The sequence below is a fragment of the Balaenoptera acutorostrata genome, chromosome 8 (assembly GCF_949987535.1).
Source record: "Balaenoptera acutorostrata chromosome 8, mBalAcu1.1, whole genome shotgun sequence".
NCBI lineage: Eukaryota > Metazoa > Chordata > Mammalia > Artiodactyla > Balaenopteridae > Balaenoptera > Balaenoptera acutorostrata.
Window position 1 is genome coordinate 70268225 of NC_080071.1, and position 23331 is coordinate 70291555.

The 23331-nt window shown below is 34.8% G+C and overlaps 1 protein-coding gene and 1 pseudogene across 2 annotated transcripts in view; one reads left to right on the top strand and one right to left on the bottom strand.

The window, feature by feature from the left end:
* Positions 1-23331, bottom strand: part of ERBB4 (erb-b2 receptor tyrosine kinase 4) — a 1149217-nt gene that overhangs the window by 1119438 nt on the left and 6448 nt on the right. The gene's annotated exons all lie outside the window — the stretch shown is intronic.
* On the top strand, positions 6349-6961 carry LOC103004261 (60S ribosomal protein L13a-like; annotated as a pseudogene).

Below are 23331 nucleotides of genomic sequence, written 5' to 3' on the forward strand. Positions count from 1 at the left end.
CTTTGGTAGACTTTCTAAAATGGCTCTTAAAATTCACAATGGAAATTATGCAGTCTTCCCTTTATTGAGCTTTAAAAAAATGAGTATATTTCTGAAACAGTATTGCTTTCATTGAATCTCCAAGTTTCTTTTTTGTCATCTGCCAGTTCCAACAATCAACTGCTTCTTCACTTTCAAGTCTGCCAAAAACCTCTGAAAAAACTTTTGTCTTTGAATTAATGTGACAATTATTTATTTTCTAATATCCTTAGGCCTTGCATCATTTCTTGTTATTCCTTTTCATATATGCTGAAATTCTAGTTCCTTCTTCCTAAAGTTTCTCTTTCCAGAATATTTCCCTAAAAGTAGAAGCTGGAAGGAGCCTACATAAAACTCTCCTCATAGTATTTTGCCAATCTCTTTGGAAATGATGATAAATAAGTAATTACCTAAAAGCCCCATTCTCCAAGCATAATGAGTCCAAAGCAAATGACTGCAAAATTTTTAAAATCTCAGAGTGAAAATATTTAGAAATAAGTGAAATTAGGAAGTTTACCATTTCATACTGTGTTGTTACAATTACTTTTTTATTGTGACATATAATTTGCCATGTGCTTTTCATAAGTTGCTTTCTTACATAAATAATACTAAGGTCTTTACTAATAGTAATGGGGTCAAATTCTGTTGAGGTTATTATTGGTCAACATTCAAATATCTTCCTCAGTCTGGCATCATAAGAGACTAATAATCTTAACATGTTTCTTAAATTTGTTTTATAAAAATAATTGCATAGTGTTCAGTGATCCATTATCATGAATCAACATGATTAGAATTACTTGTAAATAATTTACTTCAAATAAGCTTATGTTCCATATTCCTAATATGGAGTATCACAATGGGAAGAACTATGTGTAGCTTTAAAGTCAGACAAATATGAATTTAAATACTGCATCCACTATTGACTAATTATGTAAGTTTAGGTAAATTACTGTCCTCTAAACATCCTCATTTATTCATTGGCAGCATGTGGATAAAAAATCCTACTATGCAGGATGTTTTTCAGATTCTTAAGAAATATTTTATGCAAAGCATCTATCACAGAGCCTGGTATATAGTATATGTTCCAAAAATAGTGAAAAATTGTTGTTACTGATACTACAAATTGATTATTAGGTGAGGTAGAAGTTGTTGATATATGCATATGACTTTCATTTTCAATAGAGATCATCTGTTCCTAATTAAGCAGTTTACTAAATTTGGGATCTTTAGACTACTTTCAATGCTTAATTAACAACTAGTTAATAATGAAATATCCCAAGAATTTGTTACCAAATATCATCATGTAGCATGTGGTTACAAAAACATTTAAAATGTTAACATTATTATATGTGGAATTTAAAAAAAAGGGTACAAATGAACTTATCTACAAAACAGAAATAGAGTTACAGATATAGAAAACAAACTTATGGTTACCAGGGGGTAAGGGGGGGGAGGGATAAATTGGGAGATTGAGAGTGACATATACACACTACTATATATAAAATAGATAACTAATAAGGACCTACTGTATACCACAGGGAACTCTACTCAGTACTCTGTAATGGCCTATATGGGAAAGGAATCTAAAAAAGACTGAATATACGTATATGTATAACTGATTCACTTTGCTGTACACCTGAAACTAACACAACATTGTAAGTCAACTATACGTCAATAAAAATTTTTTAAAAAGTAACATTAAATAAACTTTTAACATTTCTATAATGAGAAACATTTTAAATCTGATGAGACATGCCATAACTATCTCAGTTCACTTTACTCTCAATGTATTTATTTACATATACAGTTACTTACATAACAACTACTAGACATGACACAAAAGTATAATCATTTAGCTATAGGTAAGATGATTTTATAACTTCTACCAATTAATAGATTAATTCAATAATAAATTTGGTTAATTTCCAATATGACTATTGTGTAATATAAATAAAACTGAAGTGTACAGAAGTCAACATGTTTATATAAACTACAGAAGTAATAAACTGGTTTGGCAAGGTACAGAAGAAAGGAGAAGTCTTTAAAGGTAGGTCATTTTGCAGATTAAGATCTTAGTGACCTGTCACCTCACATCTCAATGGTTCTAAGTTGTAAACAGGATTTGGTTAAAGGGTTTTTTCATAATCAATGGTACTATTTGTTAAGACATTTAAAAGTTACAGGAGAAACAAATTTTAATGCAACATTATAGCATGGTAGGAATGGAATGAGTTACCAGGCTATGAAATTCCTTAACTAGTAGGAGACCATATAATTACCAATAGGTAGTATAGCAGGGCAATCCATATTTTGTATATTATACTTATCTGATTGAAAAGTCTAAAATTATGTCTTTCTTCAACATTTTAAGTGGGACATTTGCTAACATGGTATAACATCTCATTCATATTCCACAAGTAAAATGTTTATCTGAAAAAATAATATCTAGAAGAAGACAATAGTCACTAATCAGTCATTAAAATGTTCATTAATTACGGAATTGAAGTAAAATTATTTTCCAAGTATATATGGAATTACCAGAAGTATCAAGTGACTTTACTACTTTCATGATTATAGCCAATGAAATCATAACAAAATACTAAGAAGAAAATATTACTCCAAAATTGTAATGCAATAACTTATGTGTCAATAATTAGTTCAGCTTCTTGTAGTATAGCAGGGCTCAATAAATAGATATTTTTAAAAGGGAAAAAAACAATCTTTCTCCAAATTACATATTTCTAACTGCCAACATATTAAAAAGTTTGACTTAATATTGATGTATAAAACCAAAGATGCCACTTCTGTTTAGCTTCCTTTTTTGTCTCTTCTCAAACCATTTTAGCCTTCTGCAAACAGCATGCCTTTTTGATAAAGGCTGATAAACATTCTATATGAGGCTTCCAAAGGCAAAACAGTGTGGGAAGTAAACTACCTCTAGCCTAAACACAGAGTTCATAAGAATCGAATAATCTTACCTAAAATTCAAGTATAATGTTCAAGGAATAACGGACAGTTAAAGATACCCAGAGGACTAAAGATCACGCATACTGCAACTAAGAAAAAAAAAAAAAAAAAGATCCCACATGCTGCAACTAAGACCTGGGGCAGCCAAATAAATAAATTAATTAAATTTTAAAAAAAAGATATCCAGAGGAAGAGCCAGATAGTTTTATTATTTCTCTTGTAACTATTACAAAATTTAGGACAGATTTAAGACATAATAAAATTATGCTGTTGTCTGTACAACAGAGATTTAGAATTTATAACTGTGTTCCCTATAACTCTAAGCAACCTACATTTTAGTTTTCAGTCTCCATTCTCACAACTCTTTCAGACATGGATTCTCGAACACTAACAGATCCCTAATGTTTCCTTTAGACTTACCTATTTCTTCCTAATGGCCATACAGGGAGTCAACTTAAAGTAAGGAGGAAGACATTTGAATGAATCTGCCACCTTTATAGCTGAACAAGTAAGTCAGGGCATTTCATTTGAACATTTAGGGTTTCTATCAGTTAAAACAGTTTGGCTGTAAATGACTTAAAAAATATGAGATTTAATTTCTTACATATAGGAGGTCCAGAGATAGAGATATTCCAGGGTTGGTTCAGGGACTTGACATTTGTCATTGAGAATCCAAGTGTTTCCTGTCTTTCACTTTGCCTTTGGACTCATTGATGACTTCACCTGGAACCACAGGATGAACTGCCACAATTCCAGGTGTCACATGCCAACATGATGACATCTAGCCAAAAAAAGGGAGTGTTTCCCCTGTGTATCTCTTTCCGTTGGTGAGAGAGTCTTTTTCTTAAAACCTGTCAGACTTCCCTTTTCAGTTGCCAGAATTCTATCCCATTTTCATAGCTGAATGGGATGGGAAATGAAATGGTGATAACTAGTTTACACTAATTATGATTTTCCCCCCAAGGACGGGGGACAACTCAACCAAATTTTACTTGAAATACCCACTAGTCGTTCCTACCCCCATGTCTTTGGAGTCAGGGGAAATTTGACTTAAATCCCCACTTCATATCTTTCTTATGAACTCTTAACTTTATGCAACTACTTAACCTCTCTGAATACCAGCTTTCTCTCTGACAGATATAGATGTATATATAGGATATAGATAACAATACAGATATGATATATTTTTAAAGAGGTCTGTATTGTCAGATATATAAGAATAATTTCTGTAGAAATACCCAGCACAGAGCCTGATACATGGTAGAAGCCAATGAATATCATTTTAATCTGTTTTCTTTAATCTGTAGGTCCTCCTCATTTCCCTCCTTCCTATAACCAAAGCCCAATAATGTTCCAAGGAGTATAGCCTAAATTTGATTCTCTCTCCAAAATTTTCAAGTCTAAAAAATCTTTTACTTGGTACTTTAATATTTCATTCTACATATTCCACTATGTCTTAAATATCAGGGTTACCAAATACTAGTTTATTTGAATAGTGGATCATGTACCCTGATTATCACACACACACACACACACACACACACACACACACACACACATTCTTTATTAGATGATAAATTCTGTAAATCAAATCAGCATATAAACCCTACCAATTATTTTAAGAAAGGGAGAAATAGAACAAACAAGCAAGCCCCTAGTTGGATATAAAAGGTTCCTTGTGAAATGTGTCTCTACATTTTCAGTCTCAACCTTTGCCCACCCCTGAACATGTTTATGCTTTAGTCACACTGAATTAATTGTTCACTGTACTTTCCATGGTAATTTCCAGCTTCTTTAAATCTATTATTACAGGTTCCTCTGTCTGGAACATCCTCTTCACCATTCTTCATTTGACTCATTCTTGTTCATCTTCATGACTCATTTCAGGAACCATCTCCCCCCAGAAATATCTTTCCAACTTCCAGGTTGGGCTAAACGTGCTTCTTTTTCATTTCAGAGCACCTTTTGCTTACCATTTATCATAAAATTCTGAAGGTAGCTATTTTTGCATCTGATTTCTTCACTAGATTCTTTGACATGTTCCTGATATAATTCCTGGGACAGAATTAACCACTCAATAAATGTGTATTGAATAAAACTAAATAAACTTGTTTTGTAGATTCAGCACTCCAAAATGGAATATTAAAGATAAAGATTCTTATATAAATCAGTGTGATAATTTTTAAAAGAGCATTACAAATTATCACCTAAAAAGATTTTTCTATAAAAAATACAGTAATGTTTCTCAAGTACTTACCATGAGCCAAACATCATGCTGCTTTATACACATTTTCCTACATAATCATCGAAACACCCTTGGGAAGAAGTATTTTAAGTATTTTTTTCCCATTTTAAAGATGTGGATACTTTTAAAAAAAAATTTTATTGGAGTACAATTGCTTTACAATGCTGTGTTAGTTTCTGTTGTGCAATGAAGTGAATCAGCTATATGAATACCTATATCCCCTCCCTCTTGTACCTCCCTCCCACCCCACCCCCCCATCCCACCCATCTAGGTCATCATAGAACACCGAGCTGAGCTTCCTGTGCTTTATAGCTCGTTCCCACTGATCTCACAGCTAGTAAGTCCCAAACCTGGAACTTGAACTCAGGTTTGTTGACCTAAAGCTCATGTTTTAGTTATTTTACTCTAGAACAGAGACCATTCTCCATGTTACCTTATTGGTTACCCATTCTTAATTGAAAATGGTCTCAGAAAGCACCAAGACAAACTTTATAGTAAAACAAACCAAAATAATAATAATCACTTCTACAGATATAAGACAACAGAACATTTTACTCCAACTAACTTCTCCCTTTATTTAAATTCATGATTGTTCACAGTCAACAGCAACTGTGTAGATTTAATGCACTAAAACTGTTAAAACATGCTTTGCTGCACTGTGATAAAACCTCCTAAAAGAATTACTGACAACACATTTCCTTAAATAAAATGTCCAATTTCTAATATTGTCTAATGGTACTGTCCCCTCCCTCTTAAAACCGAATTTTAATGACTACATTTGCTACAAAGAAAGTTAGAAAGGTGCTCAAAAGCAATGATATCCATATTTATTAAATTTTCACTTTATTGTTTAAATACTACCCTTGTTTACATAATTTTCATCATTACTCAACTGCATTAGTTTTTATACACACCCATGAAACATTATATACCTACACCAAATCTAGTAATATGTGTTAAAAATCACTGCTGCATTTAGAAGTAACCTGAGGCACAAAAAAAAAATAGGAAAAAAGCAACAACGTAAGTTGAGTCACCTAAATGTGTTACTGTAAATATTTCATGAATATTGTAAGGTTAACAGCTTTCCGTATAACTTTCCCAGGCTGCTGCCGAAGATGGCGGAGGGGCAGGTCCTGGTGCCCGATGGCCGAGGCCATCTCCTGGGCCGCCTGGCAGCCATCGTGGCCAAGCAGGCGCTTCTGGGCGGAAAGGTGGTGGTTGTGCAGCTGTGAGGGCATCAGCATTTCTGGCAATTTCTACAGAAGCAAGTTGAAATACCTGGCCTTCCTCCGCAAGCGGATGGACACCAACCCCTCCGGCGGCCCCTACCACTTCCGAGCCCCCAGCCGCATCTTCTGGCGGACAGTGCGAGGCATGCTGCCCCACAGGACCAAGCGAGGCCAGGCGGCTCGGGACCGCCTCAAGGTGTTTGATGGGATCCCGCCACCCTATGACAAGAAACAGCGGATGGTGGTTCCTGCCGCCCTCAAGGTTGTGTGTCTGAAGCCTGTGCGGAAGTTTGCCTACCTAGGGCGGCTGGCTCATGAGGTTGGCTGGAAGTACCAGGCAGTAACAGCCACGCTGGAGGAGAAGAGAAAGGAGAAGGCCGAGATCCACTACCGGAAAAAGAAGCAGCTCCTGAGGCTACGGAAGCAGGACAAAAAGAACATAGAGAAGAAAACTGACAAATTCACAGAGGTCCTCAAGACCCATGGATTCCTAGTCTGAGCGCAATAAAACTGTTTATTCTTAAAAAAAGAAAAAGAAAAATGCTTCCAGTATAGGGGAAAAAAACTGTGGAAACAGTTTTTTAAACGAGTATGTAATATTTTATTTCAAGATATATTTAGTAAACATTCATTTATTTATATACTGGAAAATATAAAATGATAAAAAAGAAATAACTGCAACTTCAGAAGTATGAAAAGTTTAGCCTGTACAAAGGAAAAGAAAATAAATGCTTTTGAATATATGTGTGACTAAGGCAAATAACTTCTCTCTCTGTGTCTTAAATTTATTTTCTGTAAAATAAAATACCTGGAAAAAATTATCATTTTAAGAATTCTACCTCCAGCCAACAATTCCAAATCTCATATGTATTAGAAACAGAGCAAACATTAAAATGCATTTAACATGGTAATCTGCAACCTCAGTAGAGTGTGATGAATTTACATGTGTTTGTTTATAAAATCACCCAGAGCTTCTGAGTATCTGAAGTGTTGTTGTTACTGATGTTCTTTTGTGGATGGCAAGTATATTAAATCCTACAGCCCTGACTTTCTTACTGATTGAAATAAACTAATTGTGGAGCCAGGGCCAAATATCCTTGGTCTTTGTACATCAGGCTGTCTGTTCCCACTGCTGTGCAATGTCTGTTAGGTGTTGGACAAATGAATGGCTAGGCAGCATGTACAAATAAGTACAACGGACTGAATCCCATTGAAGTATGTTTGCATGATTTCCATAAATTTCAGTGTGACATAAGTCTAAGCAGAGGCTTTAATTTCAGGCCCACAATCACTGCAAATTTTTCTATATTCTCTGTGTAACATCTGTTGAAAATCTTAGAATAACTGGGAATCACAGTTAAAAATCAAAATTACCAAATCATTTAAATTTTTCATTGAGAATGAATTTAAAGGTCTTAGTTTTAGTTTGTTCTATAACATATGATTTTTTTTCTTTATTAGGCATTTCAATGTTCACAATTAATGTTTTTTTTTTAAGAAAGAGTAGAGTACAATGTGAAGAAAATGATATTCTCAGATCTTGAATTAGAAAAGCTTAAACACATATTGCCATCCTGGTCCAAAAACTGTATTTGTTCTCAATGCATCATTATGTTCAATTAATAAATTTATTTCAGTATAATATTTTGCTAATTGATGAAAACTTAACAGAAAAATATGTAGAATTCAGGGAGATGGCAACACACTCTTTATGATGTATCCACCACACCATTATTATCAACAACTATCTGAATGTTTAGAGTACAAGGTGTTTTCCTGCAGTGTGTTGAGTGGTAAATTTAACATAGTAAAAACGGTCAGTGTAAACTTCCTCTTATTAGCACGAGAGTGACTGCGATCTAAGGTTGGTTCTGTTCTTCCATTCGCTTTTTTCTTCTCTCTCCAGCCATGGAAATACAGCTCAGTTATTTCTGCATGGATGCAAGGTGAATGAGGCTGTCGTTTCTCCTTGCAGTGCTATTTATTACAGGTCACTGACATAATACAGCTATTTTTTAAATTAAAAAAAAGTTATATAGCATTATCTCACCTACTCGGGTATTTGAGAGGAATGTGCAGAGTGTTATTTAGTTATACAGAAATCTGCCAACCGAGAGACATCATCTTGCTTTGAGGGGCCTCCTGCTGGCAAACTGAGCAGCCCTGTTATTATAAGAATTAAAACGCTGCACACTGTATGGAAGAAAACATAACACAATCCTATAGTGTGAAGCTGTCTGGAATTTCAACCTGTAAAAATACATTATTCCAATAAGGACAAAACTTAGAAAACTTCAAAGTGTATCACAAATTGGGATTATCTATGTAGTTTCATTGTTCTCAGCTATGAGATACATACATTATACATATTTAATGCATAGTTATATTATGCATAATATGACAATATCAGACCTACTTTGATCATAAACCAGTCTAATGCACTAATAAATTAATTGATACGGAATTGATTTTCTAGATAAGTACATCTCAGTTTGCAGTCTGAGAGACAGTGTCTATGCCTAGAAAAATAATCTTAGAAAACAGAATTCTAATCATTGTCTCTGATCTCAACTACAGATATGATAGCAATTAGTTCTTCCTCACTAATGCCCTCACTGCAAATTACATTCAAAAATGAATGTCATTTCTCACTTACACATTACATAATTTCATCTCAGAATTTCCCAAGACCCATCTAAGAGTCCTGGGAAATAACTGAACGTTTAATAGCATCAGGGCTAATAAATATACTTCAACATTTTCATACTTGTAAAAACTACAGAGCATAACACAATGCATTAAGAGAATTGCAGTGATGCATGGAACCAATGAGAATCAAAATATTTGTGTAAAAATAAACATTTGGGGCGCTACAAGGTTCCAGTAGATACAATTTTGATCCTTGTTGTGAAGGACAACTTTGGCAATTCACTTATACTTCATTATTTCTAAAGAGTTGAGTGAATAGAGAGCTCAAGTTGTTACATGAACTAGTTCATAGTTGAAATACTGTATAGGAATAGGAGGGAGAACTGGCAAAAAGGAATTAACTACTGTGCTGAGGTAATATCTGCTAGCCTAGCCTCTAACTCCTGCTGGAGAAACAGTAATCACGGGAGGGGGTGGGGGGGGAATATAAGGTCTTAGGACACGAATAGTTGCATGTCAAGCCCTAATCCTAGAGAAGATTTCTTTCACAAGTACTGAGACTATTCCAAATAGGGATCACAGTCAAAAGGGACAGCTGTTTATGACCTCCTCTGAAAATAGTTATTTGGGACTACCACTGCTGCCCTTCTTGCGTGTTCCCAAAATCATGTGCACTGATGTTCCTAATCAAGATTTCTAGTGGAGAGGAATGAAAAACCTATATAACCAGTTTTCCTAAATTTTATTTCTCAAAGTGCAAATAAATCCAGAGAAGCTTGCTATCCTTCCTCTTAGCAATATAACATAGTATATAGATCACTCATCCCTGAATTTTTTTAAAAAGTACAATAAATGCTACTCAACTGGACTATTTTAACATTACTATTAGAAACATAAGAAATATGATTTAAACTATGAGTTACAACGGGTTTTATGTAATATAGGTATACCAAAATTTAATCAAACAATGCATACCACTTCCCAACTCTCTTCTTGGAAAAACTGCAAAACATCATGTTCTTTTTCAGGAATGTATTGATGGTGACAGTAGCTTTGGTGCTATTAAAGCTACTGCATGAAATGATAAAGGGTAAATAAAATGGCTATTGGAAACTGGCCTCACTAAATCTGAGGAAAATAATTCATTTTAAAAATCAATAATTTTCTGCTTTTAAGCTGTATTCATTTCAGGCAGATATGTCCACAGACAACCCATTTTAGTATATTTGCAAAAGCTAAATAAAGGAAAAAAATGATTTCAAATAAAACAAAATAAAAGTTAAAAATCCAAAGTGCTACACCCAGGTAAAGACTGTACATTAAATAGCACTGAAGGAAATGAGTGACACAATTAGAATCATAGCAAACTCTTCCTAATGTACAAGTGGAAAAGAGGAAAACTGCTTCCATATTTGGTGATAGGGGTTGGGACAGGGGGTTAATTCATAAACACATGGAACCCTAACAAATCCTATAGTATTTAAACACAATAATGATATATTTTAAATAAGAAAGGCAAAATTAGTAATAAAACTGATAGAAACTGACTGCCCTTTCTAATGGGAAAGGCTCTCTAGACTGGTTTTTAAGTAGGATATTGACTGGCAGTGAAAGATTAAGACTGCTGTGTAAGAGGAGAATGAGTTGGTCCCTGATTCATGGATGCAGTTAGAACCACTCATGGGTGGAGGACAGCAGGGTCTAAAACAAAAGCCAGCATGGAGTGAGATAAAGGAAGGAGAGACTGGCTGAATGTTACGTGGTGGTCATTTCGTCTCTAGCATTTTCATTTACCCGTTCAATATCCTTGCTTCTCTCATAAACTCAGCATATTGTCTTTCTTTAAACTCAAACCTTGAATGTTAATTACTCTCATTTCCATTACCTCACCACTGAATAGGACTAATCCAAATTACACCACCAAATACCTGGTTAAAGGTTACCATAGTAACAACAATTGTCATTTACAGAATATATTCATGAAGTTTAATCTGCTTATGGTATCTTCATTTAAAATATATCAGGGCATCTTAATTGGATAAATATCCTTTAAAAATTTCTTTGATTCAAATATGCAGATAACACTTTTTTCTCTAAATTTGTGATCAACCATAGGTCAAAGAGAATGTCATATTAATGATAAATAATAACAAAATCGATGGAGGAAAATCAGTGGTATTGACTTGGATTATAGTTTAATACTCCAGTTTCAGTCTGCATTTAAGAAAAAATTACAGTTGTGTCTACATGAAATCTCAATCCCAAATTCAAAACCTGCATCTAAAAATCATATAAAATTTAAGAAGATTCTGGCATGTGACAATTATTTTGTGTTACTATCTTCACATCTGAATTTTTAGTAATTTAACTGCTACATTAAAAGGTCTTAATTGCAAGAGTATAACTCATAGTGTGTCCCAGAAAGTCTGATAGAACTTAATCACACATCCCCACTGTCTATATTATTCTGAAGCACCACCTGTCAGCTGAGCAACATAATGGCATGCGACAGAGCTTGTGAACCAAATTTCTATCTGTCTCTCAGTCTAAAGACAATAGCCTAAATAAAAATATATTTTTTTATTTCTTATGCTGTAATTCACAGCATCTTTGAAAGTTTCCAGACTGGTAACTAAGAGAAATAACTATTTTCTTGATCTAACTCACTGGCAGTAGGGAGGTTGAGGTTGTTGCCAGAAAGGAAGCAGTCAACTTTAGAAGAGCAAAAACTGCCCTTCCCATTAGTAATACTGTTTTGTGGTGTTCCAATGTTAATCAGCGAGTGAGCACAACTTGCAGAGCCCTGTGAATTAAAAACTTTTTGATGATATGCATAGCCTTTGATTCCTTAAATATCAAAATAAATGTATAAAAACCATGATAGAGGGAAAGAATTTAATAATCACAGCAATTTACAGACTGTCTTCTATGTGGAAAAATCTGTTTAGTATTCGTAGATAGATGTGAAGATTCTGCTCCAGCGTGCAGAAATTTTTCCAAAAATACATTGTCATACATTATATTAGTTGTGCCCTATCTTGAAAAGTTTAAATGGCTATAAAATATAACATAAAGAGTTATCTCATGAATTTGATTAAAAACCATTTTCTCTCGAAGGTGCTTTAAAAAACAATAAGGATGAAAGGACAGAGGACTTGAGTTTGCCAGGTAAACATAAATCTTTGGAACAAAACTGTCTCCCTAAGCTCTTTTTTTAATACCAAAACTGTAAAAAAAAAAAAAAGAATATGAAGGAAAAATGATTTCAGAAAACTGCCCCTCACAGGGAGCCAAATTCTTTCCCAAATAGTCTACTTACAGTACTCATGCCTATCCATATACACAATGCTTCTGCAAATCAATACTGCATCACCTGTTTATGAACATAGGACATAGAACTGCTGTTCAAATTATGAGAAAGAGGAAGCCCATGGTCTGCTCATATTTAACATTTTGTAACTTTAACTGTATGATGTTTCTTTTTTTGCTTTTAACTGCCTTAGCTATCATACTACTAATACTATAGTGTACATAATGTAATTAACTTCTGAGCATCTATGTGATAGATACTGTTTTATATGTACTACCTCATTTAATCTTCATAAATATGAGGTTGATCTTAATATTAGATGCCCTTTTTAGATGAGAAAATTGAAGCTTAAAAAGATTAAAAAATTAACCCATCTTCACATGGTTAGTATGCAAACCTGGGCTATTTAATTCTTAAGTCCCTCTATTTAACCTCTACTTCAACTCTTTGCAATATTTCACTTGATATTATCGATTTTAAAAAGTGATTAAACTGGTTACTCTATTTGAAGTGTTATAAATGTACTGAAATTATAATGTGACAATAGAAAAGTAGCATATATTGTTAATATACTTGATCATGTTTCCAAGATTTGCATATTCACAAATATACCTGGTTATTAACAATTATTATGGGTATCAAATAAAATAATTAATGGCCTAAAATAGGTAACAAATGAATCTATATTGTCAATATCCTTCTTAGAGGTTTTAGTTTATTTTCTTATATAAAATATTGCAATTTGGACCATGGAAAATTGATAGTTAGGAGCTTAGGCATTGCTGATTGGCCACCTGCACAGATGTTTCCCATTTGGTAAATTATTAAATCTCTCTAAATTTCTGTTTCCTTGACTGTAAAATGAGGACAGTGGTGGCCATGTTGTGTAGACTAGTTGAGATATTGCATGAGAAGTGCTTTAGCACACTTCCTGACACAGTAGTCCTGTAGTAAGTATTAGATATTATGACTTGTTGGCTTTTTATCAATGAAGAATTAGTTGTATTGTATAGAAATTTATACCAATTAAGATTTAAAAAGCACACTACATAGTGAAAAGAGAAAAGTAAAACGTTGGACTGCTTGAGTCAGAGATACTGGGTAGATCCATGTAGAGATACCCAGCAGGCAGTAGCGACAGGAAGGAGGGGAGCTCTGGAGAGAGGTAAGAGCTCAGAATAACTTACACAGCGTTGAGATGGGGAAGGGATCCAGAAACTGAGACAAAAAGGTAATGAAGAGGACCAAGGCCAGAGAGACGCTTGAGAAAGACTTGTTGAGTGGGTTATCTTCATTCACTGCCGCTTTAAAGATGGATAACCAAAATCTTAAGTCTAAAGTATACCCAATAGTAGCCAAGTAGATTGTTAGAATATTATCTCTGTTGAGAACTGACTCTGTGATCTTGGCCAGTTATGTCATTCTGAGTCTCAGTTTCCTTATCTTTAAAATGGAGTTAATACCGCCTACCATGCAGATTTTAGGGAACACTGTAACGAATGCATAAAAGTACCAACACAGTCACAGTGCTTGCTGCAGAGGAAGTATTAAAATGGATATAGACTGAGACAGGAGAGGTGGTAAATCAGAAAGACTTAAGGCAGAAGGTATATTAGGTATATAACAGGAATGCAGTTTTCATACCAGGAGAACCTAAAAGAATGGCAACAAAAGAAAAAAGCAAACATTTCATTTAGTGTAGATCTTACAGTATAGATACAAAATAGGTAGTAAAAGAGATGGAAATGTCAAAGGCCTTGAAAAAAAAATATTTCCTAAGCAGACTGAGAAAGGTTTACTTTATTTGTAACCAACTGAAGCATGCGTATGTGCCTTCATCTTTTTATTTCCTTTTGATTTTTCAGTCCCTTTAGAAAAGTGCTTCTCTTTTGCTCTGATTTCTTAACACTTTACCCTCCACTCAGAACTAGAGGTCTATTTTTCTAACGTACTGCCATGCCTATGTCCTCACCTTCTTATATATGTTTCTCCCTCTGGTTAAGTTAAACCCAGTCTTATAAATACCTGCTGGCATAAACCCAGAAACACAATGAAAGATTTGTATACTTTTATTCTGTATCCTGTGGTTTTTACAATTGAGAATGATTTATTTCTGATAGTACATTACATTAGAGGTATGAAGTTCTAACGTAAAGACTACTGAGAAAAAATAAGAGCAAAATATTTTATATTTAAGGAAACCAAACTTTAAAATATCCTTCACATATCCACAAATCTATTAAGGACAGGTAGATGGTGAAAAGCATTTGGGTGGGAATCCCAGTCACAGAGACAGAGAGTGTGGCTTTCACTGCCTCTATTTTTCAGAGACCAGGAAAGGATATTTGGGCATGACGTGCTTGTGACAGACCCTCAGGGTGGGAAGCGCCCTCAGTGGCCACGGAACCCAATCCCTACTCCCAACATCACTGACCAGTTGTTCTTCAGCTGCCTCATTCATTCTTTATCATCACAGAAGAGGTTAGGTAAGACTTTACCACCCCACACACATGAAGGAACTCACCACCTCCCAGGACAGACCATTCCAACTTTGGGATGCTCTAACTGTGAGAAACTCCTTGATGGTGTTCAACCGAAATCTGACACCTTACAATGTCAAACAGCTGCTAATGTTTCTGTTCTCCAAGGCTACACAGAACAGTGCTAATCCCTCTTATGTGTAACAGCCCTCCAACTCTTGAAGATAGTTATCATGTCCCCTTCCCAAGCCTCCTCTTTTCCATGCCTGGCATCTCCTTCTTTCTTTAATCATTCTTCAAATGAAATGGAACTCCATTATTTTGTTGTAAATATAGTTTTCTTTGCAAAATAATAAATCGCATGTCCAAACGAAGTTACCAAGAGTATCATAATTAAGCTGATATTCACAACTTCTTTCACAGTATTACATTTTAATCATGTAAAAAAAATTTTAATTGAATGTTTTCTTATCCACCACAAATGAAAAGAGTATATGTGGTGCCCTCAAGGGACAGACTCATATCTTACGTGACAATACACACTCGTGGGGCAGCTGACACTTTGCCAGATAAGCTGTTCATTCTGATTAATAATATAAGCATGTAATATGTTTATTCCCACATAGTTATGGCAATCGCAAATTCAAATTGTTGTGATTCTTCAGCAGCCCAATTTAAAGACACACATCACACATCAGCACCTCAGGAAAATTCACAGCATCTGCTTTATTTGAGTCCTTTGGCCTGCCTCATTCATATGATTTGCTCCTAGGTTAATTCAATTGCGAACCAGTGACATCCAGTCTATTGTTTTTAAGCCACTTCTTTCCAAACTTCAAGTCAAATCATTAGTCCCTAAGCTGTGATACACAACTTAGAAACATGCCTCCTTCATACCGGTTAATACTTAATGGCGGCAAAGTTAGTATGATACTGTTCACATTCCTATTATTTTAAAATACTTATGGCAAAATTTTTATTACGTGTAAGAGTAACATTCATAGTATTTAGTGACCATCACAGCAAAAACACATAAGAATGGATCACAGTATATGCCAAAGCAGAGATCTGAAGGTCCCTGATTGTGTCAGATATTAATTCTTCAGTTGTTTGATCTGGGAAAGTCTGAGGGAGGGATGCCAGGGGAGGGCTCTAGGAAAGCCAATCAGTAGGAATATATTTTAATATTTTATCAAACAATAAAAGCATAAGGAACATAACACTTGGATACTAGTCCTGGTAATGGAATATACTTTGTTGCTCATACCCTTACACAAAGGTTTCTAGGATTTTGAAAAAGCCAAACAAAAGTCTCAACATTCTTACTAGAAATAAAAAAGACATAAAAGTTATTTTTTCATATATTTGAGTAGGAAGCATTGAAAAGCATTTGATCTTGACCTGCTATGAAATCAAAGACATCTTTAGCTTAAAACCTTCCTGTGCTATATCAGCATATATACAATTACTACAGACTTTAATCAAGAGAGAAGCTGTCTGAAAAAAATTAACCTTGAAATAACCACTGAAAATATGATGAGATGAACAATTCATGAATATGAGAATTATTCTCTATAGTGAGCTTGATTATGGAGAACACAGTCTTGAGCCATGACAAAGCTCTAGCAGGTATATAAATAATACTATAACTTTTTAGATACCTTTACAATACACTATGATAGAAAAGACTTTTGTGATGTTTTTTGAGATATTCTCAAACATGGATATTACTGTCCAAATTCCTGGCTTTTTCTAGGATCACGTTTCCATCAAGTGTTACATGTTTTATGACATTTTTTTCAGACAAGTTAGTCTCACTTAGGAATTCATTAAAATTTATTCTTTTGGATGATGACACTTTTTTACAAAGACCAAGATTTGGGTTTTTTGTGTGTTTTGTTTTAGAGCCACTTCCTGATAATTACAGTGGATCTCTTCCTGTTGGCTTATCCAGCAGATGAATGACTAGTTCCAGAATATGCATCTAACCACATACCAGATTTGAATCAGAAAATTATCATAAAATGGGACTTCTGATTCACTCACAAATAGCCAAAATCCTTAAATATCCCAAACCCAGTATATATGTCCATGAAACAAAGATAGTTTGGATGTTTTGACATATTTTATTTTCAGCAGACCTGGAACAATTGAAATGTTTTTGTTTTTTCCCTTTTTCTCATTAATAAAATCTACCTTCACAGTGTTCATCCTGCCAGTGAGAAATGTGGTACTTAACAGAAATTTATTTTTATACAGCCTATAAATGTTGAGTGAAAGCTGTTAAACTGTGGGAGACAAACTTCATCTGCACATTTTCAAAGAGTGGCTGAGTCAGTTTGTAGGAGTGAAACAGCATGTATCAGATCTAAATTTGCTAAACAAAATTAGCTGCCTGCCATTCTGTTTGTCTTATCTCTTTCTCTGGCCCATGGTGTGCTAATTCTGGCCACAAGCAATATAGTAAGTACAGAAAAAATAATAAATGTCCTTTTCATCAACAGTTACATAAAATGTTTTGTCTATTTCAATTTATCTCAAAGTTTTTATATTTTCATATTTCATTCTGCACTTAAAAAAGAAAAGAAAAGGAAAAGGCCACTAAAGAATTGTATCTGAATACCAATCACTTCAGTTTCCATTAATTCCAAGTACACTTTTAGAGGTTTCGATATATCACCAGGGACAATGAGGCTGCTAAATTTGAAGTTAAAACAACTGGGAAATATTAACTGTTTAGCTGATATATTTACACAGTAAAAGTGTGACTTGAAATACTAATCCTTTTATTGTTACTTAAATGTGTTAATATATTAGTAGTTAAAATATTACCAAATATCTGAGCTGAGTACTGATTTTAATTTAGATGCATTGTTTCATTCACAGCTAATAATGTCTATTGTAGTTAAAATGGTGACATTTAACATAGTCAGAGGGTAAAAGTCAAAGACAGATTTTTTTTTTAACTGTGCTAAATAACAAATGATTAAAAATTCAATGAGCTGTATTTCAAGTGGTAGGGCCTTAGTAATATAGTTTTTATATACCAAAAGTGACAAGATTCTTTTAAATCACAACATTATAAACCAACCATTATGAACTACAGAATTGCATAAGAGACAGCATTACATGACCCACTTAAAAAACATGGTATCAAGAAAATATATATATACCTGGATGAGGCATGTTCATATTGAGTGGAAATATTTTGAAAATTATCTCTACAGACTACATTATTTCATCCAAAGATATACTGAAGTGCTTTATAGTGTGATTTTACTCTTTATGACAATTTTTTTCTCGAAACAATGCATTCTTCTACATTAATAGTAGACGCTAGCTACGTGCAGTAGGAAAAAAAATTAAAAATTATATAATGACACCCAAAATTCACACTAAATGAGAAATAATATGACTTCTTAAAATGTATAATTTTCAAACATAGGCAGAAGTACCATAAAGTTTTTTGTAAAAGGCTTCAGCTTCAGAGCCCCTCTCTTCCATTGGTGCCTCCCAAGGACCTGTACTTAATTTGTATTTTTATTTCTGTATCGTGTTTTAAAGAGGTTCCCCAAACTGCATAAATGCAGGTCCCAACATCTTGGAAATGCCCCTGCTTTGAAGTTTTCTCAAGAAGACAAGGCTTATATGATGATTTCCTTAATACATACAACACACCACACACACACACACACCACACACACATGCACAAAAAGACCTCTGGAGAATAGAAAGGATGAGGAGAAATGCAGAGCAATCCAAAGGAGGACTCCTCGAATGATAGATTTATTGGATAAGTTTCTTCAAATGGCTCCAGGGAAAGTATAAAGAGCTGTTGACCTGAAGGCAGAAGGATTTGGTGCGCTGAGCATCCTTTTCTCCCACAGTGGGGCAGGTAGAGTAGAGGAGCCACGCCTTTCAGAGGGTCACTAGCTCCTGTGGCTGGAGAAGGCATGAAAGAGGAGGAGCAGCAGACGGCAGAGGCAGCTGGCTCAGAACACGGCAGACATGTAACTGCACCGACGGATGCACCAGTCAGGCTTCACCCTTACAAACTGCTTCTTTATATCTCTATTTCCTCGTTTACAAAGTAGGAACAATGATCCCTGACTCAAAGTTTCTTCTCAGGGATTCTTAAAGGAAAAACAATCAGGAAAGTTCTAAGAAATTTTTCAGACAGAGGTACTAATGTCTCCATATGCAATTCTCTCATTAATAGATTACTCTGCAGACTGTTAGGTAAGTTGTGAAGTTACATTAACTCTTTCAGGACGTTATAAATTAAGGTACACTTAGGGCACCACAGTGACCTAGAAAGGTTGACAGTTTCTTGGAATCTGATAACCTGAGAAGAAATGCCTGGAAGAGCATTTTCCCTGGTAGAATCTGACCAGGGAAAATCTATAAATACTATAATCATTTCACCAATTTTCAGAATGCAGAGTGAATCATCTAAAAGAGTAGCTAAGAGAATCCCAGTCACCTCTCAGTACAGTTATGCTGCAAGTATTTCTTTTATAGGATCCTTTTCAAATGGGAGGCATATATCTAGTTGTCTATTTTAAGATACTGAGAAATCTTAGTATTAACAAAGTTGTGTTATTACATACATCTCGGAATAGAAAATGCCACATTCTGTCTGGAACCTTTTTTTCATGAAATCCTTATTAGCATTTCTCTGGAGGCAAATTCCTCCCAAGAGTTCGGAAAAATCACTTAATAACATATTTTTTTATATTGTGTTTCACTGGTCTCATCTGTCCTTCTTTAAAAGAAAGGGGAAATCTAGCATCTTGAGCTTCTTATATGTCCTCCTCAGTGCCTAACACAGTCCTCAAACACACTGATAGGTCAGTACATGTTTACTGCTTAAACTGATTAAAATTTTAAAATAAGAGATAAGTAAGAAAAGCAAAGTAATGGCCACATAAAAATAGTAGGCTACAAGACAGTTACATGTTTAAGAATGGTATTTATATATCTTTAACTCACCAAAAATAAAACAAATATACTTGGTACCAAATTATGAGCAGACTCTAAAAATGGGAATGAGGACAAATGATATACTCTTGGAAACACTCCATTGAAAGAAATACCCTAGGCAGCTCAAGAAAGCAACTAAGGAAATTCCCAAGGTAAACGTGTCTAATATCTATTATTAGGAATTCTATAATTATGTTTTTAGAACAGCTTACTTTGTGCACTTATATGGTTTAATTATAAATAATAACCATCCGTGAATGAGCTTAAAATTGTTTCAGCAAATGTATGTTATTCTTTCATTTAAAAAAATATTTTTAAAGAGCTCACCATGTATGTGGCACCTCATTAGTCTCTGCAGGGTTTGATAAAAATGTTTGCTCTTAAAAAGTTAAAACTATAGAATGGTTTAAGATTAAATGCAGATAGGTGGTACAGATAAGGATTATAGATTAGGGTAGCAAATGAAGGAAAATCTAATGAAGAGGTATGATTTAATACGGAACTGGAAAGATTCAACAGTTTGGACAGGGAGGGCAACCAAGGGAGCCATGAATTCCAGGGAGAGGGGTCAGCAAAAGGAAAGACAGCAAGCAAGGCTCTGGAATACTGACTAGGTCAGCCTGGTTCTTAGACAGAATACATCTTAAGAAACTCTTAAGACTGGATCAAAAAGGAAACTGAAGACTATTTTAACAGGCTTTGAACTCTGCAATGGGAATCCATTGAAGGCTTCTGAATAGAAACTAGGATAATAAAAGTATTATATTAGCAATGGTCATCTGGCAGTGACAAGAGGAAGTCTTGGAGGTAAAAGGACATCGAACAAGGGGATGAGTAAAGAGGATCTTGCAGTAGCCTGCTCTGAGTTTTTAATGACTTGATGAGGTCAACAAAAGTCTTAGGGAATAGATTTTAATAAGCCATGCAATCAAATTTCCTTTGGGGGGAAAAAAAAACTTGTTTAACTCCTCTAGTTCTAGATAAAATGATCAGACAACAGGAACTCTTAAAAATGAAAGTGTGTGTCTAAAAGAAATATTATTCTGTTTTATTTTTATTTGGTTTTCATAGGTTCCCATAGAAAAAAAAATCTCATATTCTCATATCCTCTAAGCCTACAGGGAAGAATAGGAAATAATGACAAAAAAAGTTTTTAGTAAAAGGAGAGTTCGCTTAAAGCAAAATGCCATCCATGACTTCAATTAGGCATCCCCTGCTAGTGATGGGGACCCATCTTGAAATAGAGGATTGCATAACTTATTACTCAAGCTATAACCATACTAGACATAGTCATAGAACCTAGAGAATCTGTTGTCATTTTTTCAGTCCTAACCAGCCATGAGATATCCTCAGCACATCACAGAAGACCAGCAGACACATTTTTTGAGAGCAGGTTTACAATCCCCATTAGTATCCTAAAAGCTTAAAACTTGGATGTCCACCTAACCCATGTGCATATGGGACTAGACATAAGTAAAGGTCAGAAGAGTAGTAAAGATATGGTAGGTAAAATTTATTATTTACAAGTCTGATCTTTTTGGAAAATAAAGGAGTGCTTACTGCACCCTTCATTTTCTTCTCTCTAAACACTTTTAGACAACGTTCCAAATGAAATATAGAACATTCATAGAGCCTTGATTCCTATTACTTTAACTCTCTGGATTGAGAAACTGAGTCTTATATATTCTTATTCGTGTTTAGTATGCTTCAGTAACCCCCACAATATTGGAAATAACATGATTAACAGTAATGATCCTGAGCTAGCTCTCAAGGGAGAAGTTTAATGATACTGCAGAGGACGTTTCCTCGTGTCTATGTTAACGTTTTACAGAGGGGGACACATTTTTATCACAAATTCCTAACAGGAAGTGACTCTTCCTGCCAAAACAGGTTTAAACCTCCCTTCTGTCACTATCCCCCATGCGAATGCTGATCATGTCTGAGAAACCTCTGGCGCTTTAGAGAAGTCAGGGACAACCAGAGAGAGTTAAGGTTAAATCAACAACATTCAAAGTCACAAGGACCAGAGGCAGCATCTTGCAGAAGCCAACTAGAAGGAGGCAAATGCACCACAGAAGTAAATTTATAAAGTCTTAGTACTTAAAGCTTAGCTTATGCACTTGTGCAAAGAATAACTGTGATCCTAGTAGGGCCTGAAGAAAGATGAGGACCCAACAAGATCAGTGGTTAAGATAAAGAACCTTGCATCTAAGGATGGGCCTGGATCAATCTGAAGTATTCCCATGGATTTGCTAGTTAAGGATCCCAAGCAACTAACTGGTCATGAAGAACCCATTGTTTACCCTTTATAATCCATTTTCTTAAAGCATGCATACTACTTAATACAGAATGAAGAAATAACCATTCTCTACTTATGGGTCATCTTCACAAAGTCACAGGTAAAAGAAACTCTTGAAGGCACTGTTATAAACAGATACTACCATTGGCAACCCTTACCTGACTTTCAGGGTCAAAATTCTATGTCCAGAATAGGCACTACCAGGTGAATAGATCATCTTACAGAACTACACCTTAAAAAAGTTTGCTATATTTCTTTAATCTTAAGGTGCTGTAAGTTATAAATGCAATCAATGATTATTCTTAAATATAAACTAAAGATGATGATCCTACAGTCTTCCCCTTGAAAAGAACTTCGCAGTCTGATAATTAAGCCCATGGCTCCAATCCATTTGTTTTCATTCAATCTTCCAATACTCTTTAAAAATAACCCAACCTTAAACTTTATTCTTTTTTTTAAGTGTCTGCAACTTTTCAAGTACTTCTGTGTACGTTAAAATGATAGGAGTGTTGGGAACTGCCAACTAATTTATATTACCTAACTTCTCTGGGCTCCCAGTTTCCTCAGCTAGAAAATAAAAGGTGTGGACTAGATGAGTGGCTTTTAAATAGTGCTAGATTTCTGTAAAGCCAGCGCAGGAGAGTAGACACCAGAGTGGGAGAAAAGTGGGAGAGTGCCAAAGGCAGGGGGCACAAAGCTGGCTTCTCGACGAAGCTTTAACAAAAGACTTCTCCTTTCAACCTTTTGCCTGTTTTAGATACCAGGGTTACACACATAAATTCACTTGAAAAAAAAGAGGTTCCTTTATAAAAATAATTGAAAACCAATGCATTTCTTTTTTCTAAAAAGTCTATTCTTTTTCTGTCTAGCTGAATCACTAAAAACATTCAAGATGTTAACTGTTTAAGTATTACTTTCAGCTATACTGATAGAGATGAGGAAATTGAGACACAAAGCAAGAAGTCTAACCTAAGATCACAGAGACAATGATTGTATGACCAGAATCTAATTCCCCTAATTTCTATTCTGCTGCTTTATTCTGTAGCATTCCACAACAGCAGGGCTGCTGCTGCACTACTGATAGCTCAGGCGTGCACCATTCCCATTAAATTCTATGTGGCTGCCGCCCCCTGGAGTTGTGCCAAGCA